We start from the raw sequence: 24,043 nt of genomic DNA on the forward strand, positions 1-24,043 counted from the left end.
AGTCACTTACTTTTCTTGTCCTAATCCACATTTCCAGATGTTTCCATTAGTAATGTCTTCTTTCTGAACATACTTTAGGTCATAACAAAGGAAGGAGTTGACCAGCTGACCTCAGCACACACCCTGCATCATCCACCCACCCACTCCCAGCTGCACGTTTTTTAAATGAAATGCAATCAATCAGTGATCACCCTTGTCACTAAATACACAATATACAATCAGATTGCATAGTGTATGGGCATCTTTATACAAGTACATAGGAGGGAGTGGACAGAAACACTCAGCTGTCAAGCCCCGTTCACAACACTGCATAGCGGGAACTCACATTCCCACATGTGTTTTTTGGGATGTATTTAGTGAGGGGGGAGGTGTTTTGGAACATTTTCACTCATCACACATAGGGCAGCCCATCCACCTGAATGGGCTCTCTACAGACAGCAATCTCCCCAAAGAAGCTTCAGAACTAATTTTTAGAGTGGAGCTTGGTGTGTTTTTTACTGCAATTTTTGGTGCAGCGCATTTCTGAAATGCAAGGAAACGCACAGATGTGAATAGAACCTCGTTGTTCTTGTGTTATCATACCAGTTTCACTTTCAGGCCACAGTCACACCTAGCATAGTGGAAGCGAACGTTTTGTGTCTTGTTTTTCCTGTGACCCTCAATTGGCTGCACTACATGTGGTTAATGGTACATTTTGGCTTTTTGAGTGTTTTTTACTGCACGTTTTGCAGCATTTGCCCCTTGTTTTTTCACATGGCAAAAAGTGTGTTTGCTTCTGTGTTTGGTGTGCCGTTAACAATTAATGGCGCGGAAAGCGCAACTAGTACTTTTAGGTGCATAAATATGGCCATACACTATACAATCTGATTGTATATGGTGTATTTAGTGAGAAGGGTGATCACTGATTGATTGCATTTCATTTAAAAAAAACGTGCAGCTGGGAGTGGATGGGTGAATGATGCAGGGTGTATGCTAATGAGATCAGCTGGTCAACTCCTTCCTTTGTCATGACCTAAAGTCTGATCAGGAAGAAGACATTACTAATGGAAACGTCTGGAAACATGGATTAGGACAAAAAAGTAAGTGACTGTAGATTGATAGCTTTGATATTTTTGCAAAAAAAAGTACATGAATGCTATATTGGTGCATAGGGGAGCTGGAATTCAGAAAAAAAAGTGTACAAAGGTGAACTTACCCTTTAAATCTGATTGGTTGCCAGATTGCTGTGCTTTGCACATAATTGTTGCTCTTTCCATGATTTCACTGAATGAACTATCACAAGGGAAACTCAAAACTGATACTTGGTAATTAGCAACAGCAGATGCACAGTCCTGTTTAGACACTAATACCCATGGTTAATTGGGACTGAGTGATGAATATGCACAAACATATAACAAGAGATGGTATAATATGGCAAGTGGATACTGAGTAAGGGAAGGTATGACACAATTACATCAATCTTCATTTTCTTCATTTATGTCATATTGGCCTCTTTAAAATTTATGTAACTTGCTTTTTAATTAGGTTTATTGAAAGTGAAACGTGTGCAATGCCAAACATCTGTTCTATTTTTATTTTATATTGAAGTGCAGTACATCAAGGAACATTAGGAGAAAACGGTTTCATCAGAGGTAGTCTTCACAGCAACTTTCTAAAACACTTTACCATGTTGACACTGTAGAAAAAGCAGTGCATAAAGGCAACATTCACAAAATCCATTAAGCCTCAACGTGGCCTTGTTTTTTTCAGCTACCCAGCACTTTACTGTAGAGAGCAAATTTCTATAAAGCAAGCTTCATTATATATATATATATATATATATATATATATATATATATATATATATATATATATATATATATATATTTTTTTTTTTTTTTTGCTGCAAGAATACTAATATTCAGTTTATTAACCATTAGAGTAGTTTCTATTTTCATACATCACTCTTTTCTATATCACTGCTGAAAGATTGGCTTTAATATGTGCTATCCTTGTGTATAATTAAATAAATGTGGACTATAATGTTATTTATGCTTACCCGACAGTCGTGATTTATTTGTAAGAGCCCTTTTCAGCTGCATGTTGAGTTAAGTGTACTCATGAGGTTCATGGCTAAGTCTTCTTATTCAAAGAATTGCAAAGCACACTGCAAGGCAGAAGAAAAAAACAAGCCTTTTCCAGTTAGAATAGATGCAACAGGAAAAAAAGATTATTCCTCAGAAAATATAGATATAAATTACACCTGTCATAAGAGAAGAACGAGGGCTGGCGCTGGTTGTCCAGTTCTAAAAATAATTGTTGCTTTCAGTATTAATTTTGACGTCAAATTTCAATTTGGTTTTAAACATAGTCTTTTAACTAAAATGCCATTTTAGTTTTAGTCATATTTTAGTCATCTGAATTGTTAAAGTTTTAGTCGCATTTAGTCAAATTAAGTCTGCAGTACATTTTAGTCGGCTAAAATAATTTTAATTGACTAAAATCTAATATGTTTAGTTAAATTGTAATGCATTATTTAAGCATGTGTCTAGAATTTACAAACTCATTATATACTCATGGAGTAAAAAAAATCTAATATCATGTTATTATTTATGATATTAACACCGGATCAGAGAAATACAAGGAAGTGAGGTTCCCAATGACCCTTGGGTGGTTTTATTTCACTGTACGGGCGAACCAACGGGATCATATAAAAAATCTATCACACCACACCTGCTGAATGAAGCTAAAGCGCTTATCCCAACATTTTGGAAACAAAAGACAATCCCCACGCTACGCCAATGGCTTGTACACTGAGAAACAAAACTGACTTACAAATAAGATATGGTCCTGTTGGTTCGCCTTTAAGTTTTCAGCAGCATATGTGGATATTATGCTTCAATAGGGTTTTATGAGATAAGTAGACAAACACCTACGACGATATAATGCAGAGGCTGGACAATTTCCTCTCCCCACCCCTTCCCTTTCCTTATCTTTCTCTTTCTTTCCCCTCCACTCTTGCTTTTCTCTCATTATTTTTTTTATCAATGTACAGTTCTTGTTCGTTAACTGGAGGTATTGCTGTTCATATTACTGTTCTGGGGTACATACCCCCCCAGAGGTAACATTTATATTGTTTAATGGCTCCACCTCTAGGCCATAAATCTTACGTATTACAGAAGTAATGATCGGACCCTAGATAAGATGTTATTGAAGTGTAAGTCAGACATTTTAAGATTTGACCCCATTGTATATGTTATGTGGGGATATTGTAACCCTTCCAAGTTGTTTATATATTTTTTGCTTGTCAATGTACAACACTATATACAGTTTAATAAAAACTTATTGAACAAATTATTTATGGTATTAAGGTTTGAACAAACTACAAAGACACTCTGGATGGTGGTCTGAGAAGGCCTGTAATGCACACAGTGCTTTGGACGGTCATGTGAGGAGGCCTGTAATGCTGCATTTTACTAAGCCCACCACACCACTAAGCACACTACAGTTCCTACCTTAGTTGCTGAGAGGGGAAACACTCACGGTCTTTACAGGCGGAGCTCCAAGGAAACTGGAAGTTCACATGGGTATACATCCCTCCCTCACATTTTCATTCTGTTTACGTTTGTTGACGAAAATGAGAATTGACTTTCATCATAGTTTTCATCAATTGACAAAAATGTGGGGTAATTTTAGTTTAGTCTTCGTCACTGGAAACATGCTGCTGGCAAAAATGATGATGACATTTTCTTCGGCAATGAAATTAACATTGGTTGGAACACTCCCTGTTCCTGTGATATTTACTGTGTAGATGTGCTTGATGCCAAACAGACTTTGACTGGTGATATCAAGGTCCCTTGTCTGTAGCTGTAGCTCCACTGTAAAAGCTGTCTATAGCTTTTACAATGGAGTGCTGCTCACCTTTAGAAATGAATCAAGCCATAATGCATTTGTACAGTTAAAAGAAGACCCAGTGGGGTTTTTTCCCAGCAAAGGCTGTGGGGCACCAGGCAGCAATACACAGTGCATATCACTGAAACGTTAAGGAATGTAATGTAATGGGAGGAAGGTAAGCATTTTACATGGAAGGCTATATTCAGGCAGGTGGTGCCATTCATTAAAGGACAACAGTACTAAAGTTAAAGTTGTCCTTTAACTATATACTTTATCAGTGTGCATTTGCGGGGCTCGCAAAATGGCCACTTAAGCCAAGAGCTCCGCTCCCTCACGCTACAGCGGCACCCACAGCACTTTCCACGGCGCACCTAATGGCGCCAAATTAACGGACAGCACCCTTCACAGTCCCGGGCACACCCCCATATGAACGAGGCATCGGCAAAGAGGAACCAGAGGCCACAATTTGAGCTGGCAGGAACAGCCGAGATTTCTAAGATGGCCGCCGCAGCACAGCCACAGCCACAGGATCTCTGCTCCACAGGCCAGGCGGACTACAGGTCAGAGCAATCCCACACCCCCTACACTTAACACCAGGAAGGCAGATGGGATTCCCTCCAGCCACCACCCCCTCCCTAGCATCCACAGAATCACTCCTTAAACGCTCTCTAAATGACTTTTCCCTAACACCCTTAGGGCCTAGCGCGGCGGGACAATCAGGCTGCCCCCCTGCGTGGGGCTCCAGCCAGAGACCCTGTCTTTTACATGGACACCCTCTTCCACAAATTCTCTGAGCTACTAGATAGAGGCCTGGCATAAACACCTGCAAAAATCACAGGGGATCTAAAGGCAGATTTTAACCATCTAGGAGCATGGATCGACACGATCAAACAAAAAATGGAGGAAACTATAGCTATTACTAATCAAAATTCTAAGCACATCTACACTGTGCAGGAACAACTTTACCTGGCCATGGCTCACATTAACGACCTCGAAAATAGGTCAAGACAATACAATATTAGAATCCGTGGATTACCAGAGAAAATACTAAATATTCCAGAAGCTGTGCAGGACCTGATTAAACACATGATACCCAACATTCCCCCACACTGCCTTGAGCTGGACAGGGCCCACAGAGCCCTGGGGCCCCCCAGAAAAGATGGCACCCCGAGAGATGTTATTGCCAAACCCTATCACTACACCGTGAAAGAGGAAGTAATGAGGCAGGCCAGGTCTGCTCACAAAGTGATGTACCAGGGTCACCAGGTGCAGATCTCTCACCCTCTACGATCCAGAGAAGGAGATCATTAAAGCCTCTACTCCATGCTCTCTCCCAGAGAGACATAAAATACAGATGGGCCTTCCCGTTCGCGGTTAAATTTTCCGAAAAGGGGAAACACTACGCCTTCTCTTCCCTCCCGGAAGGAGAGAAACTACTCTTGCACCTGAAGATCATTTCCCAAGAAGCTGCGATGGACACCTCCAATGCCGGCATGAGCTCCAACAAACGACCGACACCCACCAGCCCTCAATCCCCCTTGTGGACCACAGGAAAAGCGAAGAAGGCCAAAGATAACAACCCAACCTGAAGCCAGTACCCCGTTGGACTGCCTTTCCTACATACCGGACCTTCAGAAGATCGGAGGATTAGCTCCCCCACTATGGTGGGTCCCTCTAGTTTAATGCCTGGAGGCATATACACCAATCAGGCCTCATTAACTGAGTTTTCTGTTTTGTGCCTTCAGTTGTTCTTTTTCTTATCGAATTCTCTTGTTAGCAGATTTACCCAAAGAAGAGTAAGAACTTCCCAGGACTGCTAAACCTCTCTGGACCGCTAGTTAAACTTCCCCCACACCTCCCTAAGGAGCAGTTACACCACACTGCACAAGGTTCCCTGCTTGGTCCCCAAAATGGACGCTCTGCAGAGGATTCTGTATTCCCGGGAGGCTGGAGGTCTTATGCCAGTTAAATTGTTTAAACACCGTGTTGTGCTGTGGAAAATTTTTTTTTTCTTTTTCTCCTCTAGAAGGAATATATTCTTAGAAGGGCACCCTGTTTCGTGACAGAACACTAACGCCTCCACCTAACCCTTAGACGCCCGTTGGCCTCTGAGGGTTGGGTTGTCTGAGCCCGGATGGGTCACACACATTAACTGATTTATATTCACGGGACTCAGGGGGTCTCTCCTCCCCATGCCCCCTCTTTCGTTTCTAGGAGACCTTCTATTGTCTATCCTATTCTCCCTTCCCTCCTCCTCCCCACCCCCCTCCTTGATCGCAAAAATTTGCCTACCTACAACTTGTATTTCAGATATAACACATATCTCAAAGGACAGAGTGGAGACCCCTCCAGAGCTGTCCGGATTTCAACACATATACGGGTAAGTGAGGGTTATTTTCGCTGCATTCCACCTCTTCTGCTCCATGGCTGAAGGCCCCGAAGTCAAACTCCACATAGCTTCCCACAATGTCCAGGGCCTTAACTCCCCGATTAAGAGGAGGAAGGTTTTGGACTATTACAAGTCTCTCCAGCTTGACATTATCATGTTACAAGAAAAATCTCTGACCATGCGGACCCTGAAGGGAGGTTCCTGCTGGTCAAGGGCATGGTGGGGGACCACCTGTACTCCCTGGTCTCCTACTACACTCCAAATAGAGGACAAGCTCAATTTTTTGACTCCCTATTGCGCGCCCTCAATTCGAAAACTGGAAGGGACGATCATCTTTGGTGGAGACTCGAATGTAACGTTCGACCAGGGGTTAGATAAGTCTAAATCCCCGTGGTCTCAACTAACATGCCCCACAAAAGAAAGCCTCAGAATAGCAGAGATGCTGCATGCCCACGGTTTAGCAGACACATGGAGAGAACTCAATCCCACCAAGAGGGACTTCACCCACTACTCGCCCCCCCACGACACTTACGCAAGGATCGACCACATACTGACCCCGTCCTCCATACTCCCAGTTGTCCTCAAAGCCCACATCAGGGAGACGGCCCTATCGGACCACTCCATTGTTATCATAACAATCAAAACAAGCACCATGGGTGGGTCAAGAGGACAATGGAGACTTGATGAGTGCTGATCAGATGCTTTCTGATCCTGTCAGAGTCATAGAAATTGAAAAAGCCCTACAAGAGTACTTTGCTCTTAATAAAACAGAGGGAACCTCCCCAGAACTGCTCTGGGCCGCGCATAAAGCTTTCATTAGGGGCAAGCTCATTCAGATCTCCACACAGGTCAAACGAGAAAGGCGGGCCGACATAACTCGGCTAGACAGGGAATACGCCGAACTTAAAGCCATACACAAAAAAGATCCATCTAAGATCCCTACCACTCATTGATAAAGCCAGATTAGATCTAAATCTAGCACTCAGGGCCAGGGCTGAAAAGTCCATCCGTTGGAGTGGACATAAATTTTACGAGCAGGCAGACAAAATGGGTCTTTTATTAGCAGCCAGACTATCCCCTCCCATCAGGTTCAACTCATTGCCCAAGATCAGGATAGGAAGTCAACCCCCCACGACCAACCCGGCCAAGATACTGGAGGCTTTTCCGTGTTTTTACTCTAAATTATATAGCAGACCAGATCCATCCAATGCTGAACTAATCCCTCAGTTCCTGGAGGGCCTCCCCATACCCTCCCTGAATGATGATCACAGACAAAGGATGGAAACACCGATTACAGTAGAGGAGGTATTGGGGGTCATTAAGTATCTCAAAAAGGGGTCAGCTCCAGGACCCGATGGTCTATCCATTCCCTACTACAAGTCCTTTGTAAACACTCTAGCACCGCACCTGACCTCCTTCTTTAACTCCAAAACTAACGGAGACTCCTGGACACCCACCTTAATACAGCCTTTATCACAGACATACCCAAACCTGACAAAAATCACGAAGATGTTAGTAATTATAGGCCAATCTCCCTCATAAATAACGACTTAAAAATACTCACCAAAATAATGGCTAACAGGTTGTCATCCTTCATTAGTCAATACATACATAAGGATCAGGTGGGATTCATACCCAGGCCCTGATCAAATACGACGGGCAATAGATATAACCTCGATCTTACAAACTAACTGGGAAGGGGGGCCCAACCAATTAGGATTTCTTCTATCCCTAGACCTGCAGAAGGCCTTTGATACTGTCTCCTGGCCGTACATCTTCTCTATTTTGGAAGGAAGGGGCTTCGGAGATCGCTTTCTTGGACTTCTGCATGCTCTTTATTCCCAACCGAAGGCCCTAATCTGCCTTCAGGGGCATTACTCCAAACCTATAGACATCACGAGGGGCACCAGACAAGGCTGTCCTTTATCCCCTCTTATATTTGCTATAGCTATAGAAACCCTCGCAATCGCGATTCAACATAATCCTGACATCAAAGGGGTGACCTGTGGGGACCAGACACACAAATGCGGGCTATTCGCCGATGACATCCTCCTTTTCCTGACCTCCCCCTCACTACACTCCCCAATTTAAATCTAGTGTTAGAAAAATTTGCCAAAATATCTGGACTTCAAGCTAATTTCTCTAAATCCCAAGCCCTCAGTGTATCCCTACCCCACCAGACAGTCTCATTACTAAAACAGTCCTTTGAATTCAAATGGAGCGACAACTCCATTCGTTACCTAGGCATATCTTTAACGGCCAAAACAGAAACTCTTAATGCTCAAAATCATCCCCCACTCTTCAGGAAATTGGAGGCAGACCTTAGTTTATGGTCAACGCATGAGCTTTCCTGGCTGGGCCGGATCAATTCCATTAAAATGACCTTACTCCCCAGACTCACATATGTGTATTCCAGAGTGAAATACTAAAATACATCTGGGGTAAAAAGGGATACTCTGGTGCCCTCCTAAATCTCAGCCACCCATCCTCTCACCTACTTTATCCTACTTCTGTGCCTTATTGGGCAGCCTCAGGCATTCACCAGCTCTGGTCTCCACAGGACGCCCTCTCGCACACCTCTTCCACAATCCCAAATTTGCACCCGGATTGGACATTTCAGCATTCAAATGGTGGCTGGATAAGGGGCTATACCGGATAGGACACTTCTTCACCTCTAGCAGACCACTCACTTTCAGTTTTTGTATCAAAAACCTGGACCTCCCTGATTCGGAAAGATTCCGCTTCCACCAAATTACCCATTTCCTGCACACAATTTGGAAGGAGAAGCTCCCCCCCAAATTCACAGCATATGAACTGTGGTGTGGCCAAGCCATGGAGCAGAGGGGAGGTATTTTGGAGCTATACTCGGCCCTCACTTGCCCTACAGATAAAACCTCATACATGAAGGCTTGGGAGGCCGATTTCCAATGCTGAAGAGATATGGAGACCTGGCAAGAGGCACAAACCAGATCCTTTAAAGGGATCCAGAACATCTCCCTTATGGAGGCTAGTGTCAAACTAATAACCAGATGATATCTGACCCCTGTCAGGCTAGCGGTCATTTACCCCTCAGCAAACCCTCTATGTTTCAGAGGATGTCACCACCTGGGCTCCATGGCCCACATTTGGTGGGAATGTCCTAAAATCTGCACTTTTTGGAGGAAAATTTTCAATGTGATTCACAAGGTGACGGAATGCCAGGTCCCCAGATCCCCAGAGGTAGCGATTCCCAATGCACACATCCCAGACCTAACTAAGGCATCCCAAACGCTGATCCACTTTATCTTCCTGGACACCAAAATCACGATCGTCAAAGCTTGGATACAGCCAAAACCATCATTACAAGCCGTCAAAAGAAAGGTATTGTGAATTATGACCCAAGAAAAACTTTCCAGCATCCTGACTGACACCTCAATGAAATTCCAAAAGATCTTGGAGCCTTGGGCCCAATATGTGGGAATTTCCCTCATACCGGGCGTTCAGGTACGAAACCCTTCCTAAAACACCCACAGGCACGTTTCTCTAACCGCCACACAAACGGCACACAGCTAACCCCCCCCTCCCTCCTCATCAGTCATGAGGACTCCCCTCCCCAACCTTCCCCTTGTTGCTCTTTCTCCCTTCCTTTCTTCTCTTCCTTCTGTCATCTACCTCGCAACAGATTGCTATCTGGCAATACTTCATAATGAAGCTACCATATAGCAATCCCCCTCACTCAGGGGGAATCCCAACCACCTGAATGCGCCTGTTGGCTCAGCCCAAATTGGAAAAGTATATGCATCAGGGGTTGGGGGGAATTTCCCCATCCGGCACAGTCAGATCCTATCCGGGGTGCCGGGGGGGGGGAGCCCTGAAGATCTGGGGGCATAGCCTCGAGACTGATGCTTTGGTTTTTAGGTTCTGATTTGTTGGCTGGTTGGCCTTCCGGACCACCCATATTGTTGAGACAGTTATTGTAATAAGTTATCAAATGTAACCTTTTTGTTGTATGTATCGGGGGGGCCTTCCCTCCTGAGCAATGCGATATGATGTGACATATCCTGTTTATGCAAATTGAAAATAAAAACATATTGAAAGTAACTATATACTTTATACTATATACTATATGCTACTTACCAGGTATGTGACTCAAAAATTAAGTAAGGCCATCCATCAACACAACAACCTAAAAATTATCATTCTGAGAGCAAGAGGTCATCAATGGCAGTCTACATATTTCTTTCATGACAGGTGAAAAGTGTTACCAGTGTTATATGACTGTGCAAGGTGTCGTACTGGGTACATACTACTATGCTTACAACTTGCTTTGTTTCAGAATTATGCTGTTATATATATGCTATTCATCACCAATCTCTCCAACTATTCCATTGGCAAAAGTGAACAAAAACATTACATCAACGAACATACAGTACAGAATAGTTATTCACATTTCATTTTTACATATGACAAAATCTGTCAACTTTTAATAGGAACATTTTGGGTTGACCTAGCAACAGATATATTGTTTCATATTTAAATGTATGCATGCTATGTAATGAATGAGTGTTGCTCTTACAGATATTTGTGACCTCTAATAGGCCACTATAATCTTCATGACAATGTCGTTATCGTCCTTTCTCCCTAAAAGGCATTTTTGTTCAGTTATCATTTAGAACCAGTATCTATATACTGGACAGGTGTTGGCCTAGAGATGGCAAAGCCACGGGTGCCTTACACAGCTCTGCCCACTGCTAAAGATTCACACTTTTCCAGTGTAAAAATCCATCATGCTCACATACTAATTTCATCTGCTGCTTCTTATTCTGTGACCTATAAACATAAACATCACCTTTTCACATAGATTAGTCCCCTCTCCCCTTACCCTGTGACATGATAGAATACCGCAGGGAACAGAGTAATAACTGGGGAGGGAAATATATCATCCTCCCTTTAGCAGATCAATGACAATATTCTTCAATTATTCTACGCTTGGGCAATCTTTGAGCAATATTTAAAAAGATATACTGTATAATGTACCCTGTATACTGTTGGTGTTTACTGTGACATGGCAGTATAGAGTTTTAAAGTTACTTGTTGGTCAACTTTAAAAAGTTGCCCCATATGCTTATTGAAATACCTGATAAAGTGAGCAAATGATATACTTGTGACTCTTAAGATGATAGCTTTTAGAGATTTTCTACTGCATGCATCAAAAAGGTATTCATCCCGGTACTTCTCATAGAAGCAGTAGTAGCACTCCGGTCTTGATTTTGGTTCTTTGGGCAAAGCTTTAATCAGACAGTCAAGTTTATTAGGCACACCATTATGTTGTCTTGCATTATTTTTTGCAATTAGAACAGAGATAATTCCCCTAGTGGACTTTAAAGGCACATATAAAAGGATATGTAGGAGAGTATATTTAAGTAAACAACAATTTATTAATTACAAAGAATTCTCATAAAGACATCAAACAAATAACATAGATAAAAAAGGAATGCAGTTCCACATATTTTTTATAACTATTGATACCAATACGCTTGCACCCGACGCGTTTCGGAGTTGTTTTAGCCTCCTTCTTCAGGGGTGGTTATAAGCTTTTAATAGAAGTTTCTGTATAGGGAATGGTATATACAACATAGACATAATAAATACATGTGTATATCAAGCTATAAAACATATAGGTGCAATATTATATTCATTTTCGTTTCCACTTACATTGGTATAAATAAATGTTGGCTGCGCATTCCAGAGAGATTTTGAAAAAAACAACGATATTGACACATACTGCCCATCAAGTGCGTCCTCCAATCATGGTGTATAAAGCTTTGTTTAGTATATCCAAAGTATTCATATGGCCTCTATCGAGGTAGAAATAAATGGGTAAGGATATATGAAGTGGTTTTACTTCCTTATGATAGGAAGAGAGGCCCATTAATCGAGGGCATGCAAAAAAGTTTGGATCTGGAATCACACTGGGGCCAAATGCGGGTCCTGTAAGTTGTGAAAAATGTATAAATGAGTGTATAATAACTAGAAAAATGAGTAGATTCAGTGATGGGTAGGGGATCTTGAGATGTATCCTACCTGATAGGCCTACGGTATAGAGTTCGAAAAAGGGTCACCAGCTGATGATATGTGTAGACCAGGTGGGACTCAGAGGGCTAGAGGATCGACATAAAGGAGAAGGAACATATAAAAATCTCATTTTAGTACTTCTGTCATTTGTCTTGACAGTTTAGGATATATTTAAAAAAAGATATGTGTTTGGGGATAGAATAGAATAGGGATTCAACAGCTTTGTCCCTGATTGGCAATGTTCAATTTGATCAAGAGGGGGGAAAAAAGGAAAAAAGGGGGGGGGAGGGGGGGGAGGGTTTTGGAAAAGAGGGGGGAAGGAAAGAGGGAAAAGGGGGGGGAGGGAAGAAAGGGAGACAGGGAAGGAGAAGGGAGGGAAAGAAGAAGGGGAAGGGAAAAGGGAAGGGAGGAGGGGGGGAAAAGACAGGGAAAAAGGGCATGAAGAAAGGAAGGCGGGGGGAGGGGAAAGGGAAAATAAGCAGAAGAGAAAAAAAGGGGGGGAAAAAAGAAAAAAGAAAGGGGAGGGAAGGGGGAGGGGGAAGGGGGGGGGTTGGGGGGGGAGGGGGAAAAAAGCAAGGGGGGGGGAAGAGAGAGGAAAGGAACTGGGGGGGGAAGGGGGGAAGGGGGGGAAAGAAGGACAAAAGAAGAAAAAAGGAAAAGAAAGGAAAGAAAGAAAAGAAAAAAAGAAGAAAAAAAAGAAAAAAAGAAGGGGGGTAGAGGGGGGGAAGGGGAAGGAGGGGGGAGGGGAGGGGAAGGAAGGGGGTAAAAGAGCCGGGAGAGGAGGGGAAAGGGGAAGGGGGGGAAAGGAGGTGGGGGGAGGAAAGGGAGGAAGAAGGGGGAAGAGGTAAGAAATAGAGAGGGCATAGTTGTGATATAAGATTCGTGACTTATAGTTTCAATAGTACAGTCTAGGTCTATAAGTGTGCATAGGTTCAATATGATGTTGAAGTTACTTACAATCTTGTGGCAGCAGCTCACACCGACAGCGTCCTGCCCAAAGCAGATGACGCTCGGTGTGAGCATTAGCTGAATATTTAAGGCCCTCCCAACCAATCAGCTGTTAGTGAGAGACAGCAACAGCTGACTGTAAGTGGTGGAGGAGGGACGGACGCGCTGCGGCTGGCCCCCCGGGTGGAGCGAGCGCCGCCAGGCCTTCACAGCGCATGCGCTCGCAGGCGCGGTGAGGCGTGGCCACGCCTACTGCACCCGCCGGCACGTCTAGCTTCCCCGACGGACTGCGCATGTCCGCTGGGGTCGCAAGATGGAGGACAGTGTCAGCAACACTGTACCTCACACAGCGCCGCCATGAGCCGGAAACACTCAGGCGGCTTTGTGTGCCGGGCGGATAGCAGATCATAGTGTGGACAAAATGTAGAATAGGTTGAAGCACAAAAGTTGTGCATACTGTGGAGGAAACATAAATACATATATAGTCAATTAGTCACCATTGTAGGAATAGACGCTGATGGGCAGTGTTATACAGGTTAGGACGGATCTTAATGGAAGGGCATGTATTCTTAGACAGTGACTTAGATTAACAAGCATGGAGAATATACAACTCAGATATACAATATATGGGTAAAATCCAGGAATTTCACTCAATTATGCGTATACATAGTCCGGATTATTGCAACTTAAGATGTCACAATGTATAGTGGGCAAATATATGACAGCAATTTAATCAGAATGTCCAAAACATATCGTTGCAATATATCCTACAGCATATTATGGTCCCATTTCTATATAGGCATGAGTTTAGATAATAAGCAGTGAGCCATAACCGGGCTGGGCATACATATATATTGCTAGACTCTATCTACGGTCCAAGTGTAAATATGTATTGTATAGTATAGTTATCTTATTCATTGCTCTCTGCCGCCTGATGAAAAACCTTCGAGAAAGGGTTTAAACCAGATGGTTTCGTTTAAGCCTGGGGGTTGGGTAGCTTTTAAATTATATTGCCAACGGGACTCTAACTGTAAAAGTGTCTTATTCCAGTCACCTCCCCTCGATTCCGGATGTACCCGGTCCAGAATAAGAAATTAAATTTTTGGACATTTACCCTTATGTACTGTTAAAGTGTGTCTCCCCATTCTCTGGAATGCGCAGCCAACATTTATTTATACCAATGTAAGTGGAAACGAAAATGAATATAATATTGCACCTATATGTTTTATGGCTTGATATACACATGTATTTATTATGTCTATGTTGTATATACCATTCCCTATACAGAAACTTCTATTAAAAGCTTATAACCACCCCTGAAGAAGGAGGCTAAAACAACTCCGAAACGCGTCGGGTGCAAGCGTATTGGTATCAATAGTTATAAAAAATATGTGGAACTGCATTCCTTTTTTATCTATGTTATTTGTTTGATGTCTTTATGAGAATTCTTTGTAATTAATAAATTGTTGTTTACTTAAATATACTCTCCTACATATCCTTTTATATGTGCCTTTAAAGTCCACTAGGGGAATTATCTCTGTTCAAATTCTTAAATTTAGGATGTGGCACAATCTGCAGATAATTAGCCGACCAAACCCCTGTCTATTTTTTGCAATTACTTCACTTATATCATTAATCATGCAATTTCCTCAGACTTTTACTTGTTAGGAGCCTGGAGGTGCACTGTGCCCCTTTTGCTCTGCACCCATAGTTTCTGCTAGAGGAGTAAATAAATCCCTTCAATGAACACATGGACTTTGCCTTATTTCTATAATGAGTTCAGCACAGATGGACTGCTGAGCCATAACATCTTGCATGAGATTGTTATATGTTTTCCAATTAGAAATGTAGTGGTCACATGCAGGCCTAGTCAAATTCTGCAACTGCTCTGCCAATTGCACGTTACCGTGTAGTAAAAGCAAGATTCATTGAGGCTGCTTCTGGTGCTTATAGCTTCACATGAATTTTCTGCTAATGGATATTACATGTAATATATGTCTTAAGGTAAACATATCACTCGGACTCTACACTGCTATAAAGTAGGACAAAAAAGGAGAGAAACTTTCATGAAGGTAAAGCAAACATGTTGTGGAGTCACAGAAAAAAAGAGTCCTCACTGATTTATAGCAGACACCCAGTAGTGCCAAGAATTTGATTTTCCTGCACAGTGCCCCAGCCCACAGCTGCTAACCCAAGAAAACCCTATTAGCATAGCATGGGATTCACCAGTTTCCTTTCTGCTGCTTCCCACAATGCAGTGCTTGGAGTCTAAGCAAAGAAATGTCAAGGCCAAGCACTGTTACCTTGTGGAGGGTAGAGGAGGAATGCCCAGCCATATGCATACATTGAACTTCAAAAACATCTATAGTTGGAAAGCTGCTTTCTGTGATAGGATTTGAATGTCTTCTAAGAGACTGAAGGCCACACTCACCTCAAATAAACCTTTTCCCCAGATACCACCAAATAAATAAATAAAGAAGATTGAATTTTGGCAACATTTTGGCCGCGGCACCTTTTATTGGTTTACATATTTCAAAACATTACAATTTTATTGTAAATAATAACTTTCAGCATAACTTCAATGAAAACAAATATTATTAAACTGCACAGTTATCAGAACTCGAGCAGAAAGGCATCAACATTGTACCACATACAAAAACACCCCCCCTAGATATCCAGGGTGACCTCACCACATAAATTGTGCCTGCGACTGGATAGGGAGGGAGGGAGGAAGTTCTTGTGCTGCTGCTCTGGTCCTGGGGGAAAAGGAATAAGCCCCACAGCAGCAGCCCTTAAATAGCCTATCCCGGTTTCCAGAGAATTCCAATGATTCCCATTGGATACTGGAATCTTCATTCCCCATTCTTAAAGTGACAGTAACCCTAAACAACTAACCTGCATATTATACATATAACAATGTCTCCTAGCCAAACATGAGGTGGGGTGGCCACTGTCACAAGCCGGTGGGCCCCTAATTATGCCCCCCTTTTCATTCTTGTGAGGAATGTCTGAGTTTGGCTTTTTATGTTATGGTTCCCTAGAAGTTTTTTCAACACTAAAATATCCACTGAAATTACTGAATCATATGGGTTGATCTATTAAAATCAAATAGACTGTGCACTTTGCAAGTGTGGTTGCACTCATTTTCCCCAGACCTTAGTGAATGTGGTGAAGCTCTAGTGATTTCAACTGATTTCCATCATCCAGTCATGTGCAAGCAAAAATGCTGTTTTTTTATTTTTTATTTTGCTTGCACCTGATTAGGTATTCTTTACAAAAAGAAGCCTTGCCACATTCACTAAGCTCTGAGGAAAATTAGTGCAACTGCACTTACAAAAATGCTAGTCTATTTGCCTTTAGTAAATCAACCCAAAAGTTGTCAATAGACTTGCTGAGGTAAGAGGCATTTGCTTTGCTTGCTTACAAAGTTTTTTGGGAACCATCATTAATCTAATGAATTACATCTTTAGCCAGCTGTGATTTGTGTTCAGTATAATTTTTAGTTTCTTTTTGTTTTTCTGCAGTTGTAAAAAACATTTGTTTTTCCTAAAACATACACAAGTACATCATAAAGGAAATATGTCTATATATCTGTTTGGATATAAAAGAAAGACTTGGTTTCAGTTATCTACACACTAGTTCACTTTTATTTTGAAACTTTGGTGACCAATATTGCTGCAACACTATGTGTATCTCATATAAGATAAAAAATGTTGTATTTGTGTACGAGAAGGAACAATGGGCAACCCCTAAAGTGCTGCCTCCTTTTTGGCCTCTTCACAATTAGCTGCAGGAAAATTTCTAAAGACATTTTTTTACTTCTTTAATTTTATATAATATCTAAGGTCTTCCAAAAGCATCTGGCATTTAATATATGCTAATTAAGTAAAGGACAAATAAAATTAAAACATTTTAGGACACTAATTGAAATTGAAAGTGAAATAGTGTTGTAGGCACATTTCTAATAGTGTGCTATTTTCAAAGTTTTTAAAAACATTTCTTATTTTATTATAATTATTTTGCTGCCCAAATTTGCTGGAAACTGTTGAAATTGGTGAGCAGCCCAAGGCATCTGGGTGGGAATGACCCATGTGAGATGAATGAATGCAGCTGCTGCTTCTTTCTAATAGCAGCTCATAGTTAACTGCGTCCAGTCATTACCCTTCCACAGCCTGTCCAATACCTCTCCACAAGCACAGTTCATTATTATCTACACACATATTCTTCCTGCTTTTCAGGTGTAAAGACTATGCAGCAGGAGCACAAGAGTAATTACAACAATATTACACCCAGTGACAGCAGTTTACTCTGTTTGTGAGGGGGAGCATTTGGCTGAAGGTGTGCTGGAAAGTAGTTTAAGCTAGACATTAGGCAAAAAAATAAATATAACTAAATAATAATTTATGCAGATATGTTCATAAAAATAATTAAAGGTGATTAAATGAACAATTAGTGTAAGCACCTATTTTTGAGTCAACATCAGTTGCTTGTTGTATTCTGTGCAGTGGAGTTTAGAAAGCCCAAGGGGAAGGGGGCAGTAGTAGGGGCAATGCAGGTGTTTGCGAGTGTTCATGTGCTGATAAAAAATATGCAGAGAAGAGAGCAGACTGAGTAGAGAGGGGAGCTCTTCAGTCTGCTTCTTGCACTTCATTGTCCTATCAAGGACTTGTGGCAGGGAAGTGACCTAGTTGTTTTGCTAAACAGTAAAGTCAGGTCACCAACTGCACCTTGCTGTTTTGCTAGGCTGTGTTAATCTCGGGAATGGCTCAATAGTAATACAAGTCCTTTGTTGGGCAAACAATCTCTCATATATGTATTTCAACCATATATATAGCATTTTGCCTTCTGATTTTTAGAATAAAATGGGAATTTCTCCTCACTTTCAGCTTAGAAGCCCCAGTTTCAACCCATAACCAACATTATGGATTAAGAATGGATCATGCCCTACAATATTTGGAAGTGGTTGGTGTCAATAGTTTTTTATTTTTAAGTATTGATTTTTTTACAAATTAATTTGTTCTTAATTTTTTTCACAATGCTTTTTTTTTTTTTGGGGGGGGGGGGGGGGTTGGGGCAGTGAGCAGTCTTGGTAGGGCAGGGGAGAGTGGTGTCAGTAGTTTTTTATTTTATTTTTTTACACTTTATTTTTTTAGAATTTTTTTTACAATAATTTTTTTTAGAATTTTTGGAGGCTTTGGTGAGATATCAGACCCTTGACATCTCCCCTTTGAGACAGAGAAAGGGACTGAGGACACAGATTCCCCAGTCCTTTTATCAGCACTGAAGATGAATGTACAGGAGACAAAGACCCCTGTTCATTCAACTGAGCGGAGTAAAAACAGTTTACTCCACTCAGTTATCACAGAACACAAGAGTGATCTCGCTCACTGTGTCCAATTCCTGAAGGCCCCCCTGCAGCTGGCAGGAGAAGAGAGGAGGGGAGCTGACTGCGGGGGGACAAGGGGGGGGTGGAGGAGGAGGACAGGAGGGGCAGAGGAGAACAGGGGGGTGGAGAAGGACACCAAAAGAGGTATTAACAGATCAAGGGGGAAGGGGAGGAGCACACAGGAAACAGCTGGGAATGATCACTGCGACGGGAGGGACAGCTGTGAACACCAATCACCCTATATAGCTTAAATGACAGCTGTGGAAGGGAGAGAAGGAGAAGCGGCTGTCAGCTAAAAATCTATACAAAGAAGATCGGTGTTCACAGCTGTTCCCCGCGGCACCGATTATTCCCAGGAGATCATGAGGTGCTTGCAGGTTCATGTCATGGGAGTCCCTGTTGGCCACCTCCCACCCAACATCCTTCAATTGAAAAATCGAAGAAGATAGGTGGAAAGTTGTTGGCCAAACAGCAGCTGCATCAAATCTGATGCAACTGCATTTCAGTATGCACAAAAATACCAATTGATCTGTCAGAAATCCAGCAAGCTCCTAACTTTCTGTAATGGACTGAAAAATCCTTCTCTGCCTCATTGGGATACCAAGAACACTACAGACCCCCCATTTGGTGAGATAGAAATGGGGTGAGGGTGATGTTCTGTAATCCAACAGAGACTAACACAAGAATGATTGACAACACCGCTTGAAATTTCAGTGCAGCATAGGCAGATTACTACTGGTAGTTAGGAGCCTAAGGTATTTCTATCAGAATCAACAGCTATGTGAGACAGAAAATGTGTGCGTATTGCAGGGATTTACAGTATTGCAAGTGTGTTCTTTTTTATTTTGCCCACATAATGTATGTACTTTGCCTGTCCTTTCTGGCCTATTCAGAAGAAGTCACTTTGTGACAACAAATTGTTCAGAGTGGCGTTGAGTACATTTTGACTTTGCATTGGATTATCAATGAACTCAAGAAGTCAAGCAGGGAGGTTTTCTACTTTTTCAGCTGTCATTGTGATCATCTGAGCAATCATGTCACTCTGGCAAACGTGTCCTTTAAATCCATTGGTGGTAAATTCCTTTTTTTTTGTTAACATAGCTGAACATTTAATAAACCACTTTTTTTTTTTAAACAATTCTGGAGCTACTTCATATCCAGTGCAAAATACTTTTTAAAACATAAATTAGAAACAAAAGAGATTTTTTTAATGCGTGTAATGGCCACACACAGAGAGTTAATGTGAAGCAAGTAACCTAGATATTTAAACACCGGAGTTCTGGCACACACGATTGTAATGACAAGAACAAAGAACACAGGTCACCTGCCGCCTACAGTATAGCGCTGGAATATGTCAATATAATATTGATTCCCGTTCTGAACGCTTAGGGTAAGACAAACAGGGAAAGGAAAAAACTTTCTATTCATTCATTTGAAAGCCTTAATAGAACACCAAGCTGTCTAGATTTAGAAAAATAAAGATCCTTACTGCATAAAAGAACAAAAAACAAGTATTACAAGCTATTAGGGATATTTACATTTTGTGAGTGCTGCAGGCAGCTATTATTGCTTTATATAAAGAAGACAAGGGTTAAGGACTTATGATTTCCAACATTGCTTATTTAAGCATTAACGCTGCAGATTTGTGCATCAAGCCCCGGGAGTGCTACATTTACCTTGAACATGTAAAAATACATGTTTACTGGTTTAGAATTACAGAACAAACCATGCTTGTCTACTTGAATTACATTTTCAGTGTTTCTACATCCTACCTTTAGCAATACTGTAAACTCGGGGAAAGCAGCTAAATGCACAGCTGAAATGCATTCATTGGCACTCCATTTATTTTTAATCCAGGCACTCTTACAAGCCAGGTCCTCAACTTCCCCTCCAGCATGGGGGGAGCTAGGTCTAGAACAGGTGTGTTAAACTCAATTTTATCATCAGCATTACGGTGGTCTTCAAAGGGTCAATTGTATCTATAAGACTATAAACATTTATCCAGGTCTTTTTTTTTCTCAAAGAATAGGTGTAGGAACTCAACCAACTCAACAGTGCAGGCTCTTAAAGGGGAAATAAATAACAGGAGTGTGTTATGTGCAGATTTCAGGAGTGCACTACATACATAGTGCAAAGTTCAGGGGTGCCTTATGTACCATGTGCAGGGTTCAGGTGTGCCCTATGCACAGATTGCAGAGTTTAGGGGTGTACAAGATACAAAGTGCAGAGTTCAGGGGTGTGCAACATACAAAATGCAGAGTTAAGGGGTGCTCTGTGTACAGAGTGCAGGGTTAAGGACTGTGCTACATACACAGTGCAGGGTTTAGGGGTGTGCTAGGCTGTCCACATTTCTCTTCCACCCCTTCTTGTCTCTGACCTCGGCACCACACTCCTTTATCCCCCACTTTTGCACACATATCCCTCCACAGCCCTCATCTCTCCCCCTCAAAAGCTTCCATGCATCTCACCTATCCAGCCCCGAACTAGTACTTCCTGGCAATGTAGACGGTTGTGCGTCTCTCTCTCACTTGCATGGAGATCATTGGTCAGCCTCTGTGCACCCCAGCACAGATGTGGATCACAGTGCAGCTTACCACATGATGCCCCATCCCACACTGCACCTGCACCTGCATCTCCTTTGTCTCTGCCATGAGCAGGGTATGCAGGGATCTGTGAGAGTTGCCAAGAGAAAAGCTGTCCTTGTAAACACAGAAGGCTTCTGTGTTTGCAAGTGACAGTCCATCTATTAAATCTTCTGCCTTTGTTGTTTTAACTTTGGATTATTTTTCTGCCAGTAAATACCTTATACAGCCCACTTCCTGATTCTGGTAAAAAGCCTAGGCTTATGACATCATGCACAGCTCTCTCTCTCACTCTCATGAGAGTTTACAAAGAAGGGGGGGTGAGTCATAAGAGGGCCGCAGCTGCAGGGCTGCAGAGCGGAGGTGTGCCTCTGTGTGTCTGTGTAAATCCAGGAAGTGAACAGGCAGCAGCTTCAGCTGCCCACAGTTAAAATGGATGAAGCCAGACTTAGTGGAGGGAGCTTTCTACAGTATATTTGGAAAGTACAGAATCACAGTTTATATAAAATAATATGCAAAGTGGTTGGAGGGAAGCCTCAGAATGGCAAAGATGTTTTTAATACAAATTATGTGAGCAGACTGCAGTTCCTCTTTAATGAAGGCATCACTCTACTTGCTCCACTCTCCCTCCTGTCAGCATGCTTACTGTTAGCATACAATATGTGCATTGCTATAGAGTCTCGCTTGTTCCTAATGTGCTCATCCCTCTTCCAGTTTAAGTGTTGCTGTAAAGAAGATTAAAGAAGGCTGATTCAAATAAATTGCATTCTAAATAAATTTATTGACTAATTAAAAAATACATTGTATTCAAGGACAAATGTGTACTAGCATCTCGGTTTCCCATGTGTGCCCGTTGTATGTGAAATACTATACCTTTTCTCCTTCTTATGGATTCATATTTCTGACTTCATTTATAGGAACATTGCAAACTATTATATACAGTGTTATTAAACAATAATTATAATTATTAAAAGCCCAAATTTTTTTTCTTGTTTTGGATATAATAGGGAAGGGTTAAAACCACTGTCAGATTTTTTCTTTTCTTTAGTCAACCTGTCCTATTAGAGAGATTTTTCTTTACTTCCTATCACAACAGGAAGTGAGAAGAAATCTTTAAAAAATAAAGAAAGCCCTTCTAGTAGCCCTGTAACAATGGGCTCCACTGGAAGATTTCCCCTTTATTTTGGTTTCAGTGACAACTTAAAATTTTGGATTTCCCATTACTTTCTATTTTGGTGACAGTGGTACCCCGGGACAAATTTAAGAGGATTTAAATCAGCATTCTCCATACTATGACCTGCCGGCTGGTTACAGTGCACTGGTTGCCTAAAAAACATCTCCTGCAATGAGAAGTTTCTGCATGCGGGGCATGATAATTAAAAACCAAAAGTTGGAGTGGGTTCTGAGTACTGAAATGCAAAGCAGCAGTTTAATCCAGTGGAGACATTCTACCCAGCATAGGAGCCTGTAAGGTAAATGCAAGTGCTACTGAACACTAATAATGGGGCTGCTTTCTTTCTTCTGATCAGGGCCGAAACTGTGTGGGGGGATCTGCCCCAGGTGCCGCATTAAGAGGGGTGCCACCAGTCTCATCTGATCTTCTCCCCCTGCCACCCCCCTGGCGCCTGATCTCTTTCACATCACAAGTAGTAGAGCTGCAGGCGTTGAGGAGATCAGGCGCACAGGGGAAAGGCAGGGAGAGAATGACAGCAATCAGTTTCTCACATGCCGTGGAGCTCATCCCGGCAATCGACGGCGGAGATGGGGAGCAGAGTGCTGGGGAGGAATCTGAGGTGATTGACAGGAAGAGCTCTCCTCTGTCCCCGACACGCCCCTGCATTTATCAGCATGTAATGACAGGGCTCGTCTCCCCCTTTTTTTGCATGGATACCCTGGCTCCTCCCCCCTACAGATGCTGATGAGTAACTGTGTTCAGGCACATGTGAAACTTTATGTTATAGTTGTGTAGTGGCTGGGTTACTGTGATATCTCACAATGAATGCCCCCCCAAGTGATTTTTCATGTTGATCTGCTAATTACAGCATCTGTCCAGTCATTGCTTCGTGTCTATTGTCTTTATTAGGGATGAGCTTCGTGTTCGAGTCGAACCCATGTTCGACTCGAACATCGGCTGTTCGATCGTTCGCCGAATTGCCAACGATATGGGCCGTTCGCGCCAAATTTGTGTGGCGCGTCACGTCCCATTTTTCACTGCCGTATCGCAGTGCATTGCTGGCTGATGATTGGCCAAGCATGCACTATGACCCGCATGCTTGGTCAATCACAGCGCCGTCTGTAGAGAGAGCTGTAATTGGCCTCTGCACAGTGTTCAGCTAAAGCTACAAGTTAGTGTAGCGCACAGTGTTCAGCTAATACTACAAGTTAGTGTAGTGCATCCTCCTCACAGTGTTCAGCTAAAGCTACAAGTTAGTGTAGTGCGACCTCTGCACAGTGTTCAGCTAAAGCTACAAGTTAGTGTAGTGCGTCCTCTGAACAGTGTTCAGCTAAAGCTACAAGTTAGTGTAGTGCACAGTGTTAAGCTAAAGCTACAAGTTAGTGTAGTGCGTCCTCTGAACAGTGTTCAGCTAAAGCTACAAATTAGTGTAGTGCATGCTCTGAACAGTGTTCAGCTAAAGCTACAGGTTAGTGTAGTGCACAGTGTTCAGCTAAAGTTACAAGTTAGTGTAGTGCGTCCTCCTCACAGTGTTCAGCTAAAGCTACAAGTTAGTGTAGTGCGTCCTCTGAACAGTGTTCAGCTAAAGCTACAAGTTAGTGTAGTGCACAGTGTTCAGCTAAAGTTACAAGTTAGTG

The 24,043-nt window shown here is 42.3% G+C and overlaps 1 protein-coding gene across 1 annotated transcript in view; it reads left to right on the plus strand.

The window, feature by feature from the left end:
• GALNTL6 (polypeptide N-acetylgalactosaminyltransferase like 6) overlaps positions 1–24,043 on the plus strand; it is a 2,428,129-nt gene that overhangs the window by 1,709,187 nt on the left and 694,899 nt on the right. The window lies entirely within an intron of this gene.

Source organism: Aquarana catesbeiana, linkage group LG01 (genome assembly GCF_042186555.1).
Source record: "Aquarana catesbeiana isolate 2022-GZ linkage group LG01, ASM4218655v1, whole genome shotgun sequence".
Taxonomy (NCBI): Eukaryota; Metazoa; Chordata; class Amphibia; order Anura; family Ranidae; genus Aquarana; species Aquarana catesbeiana.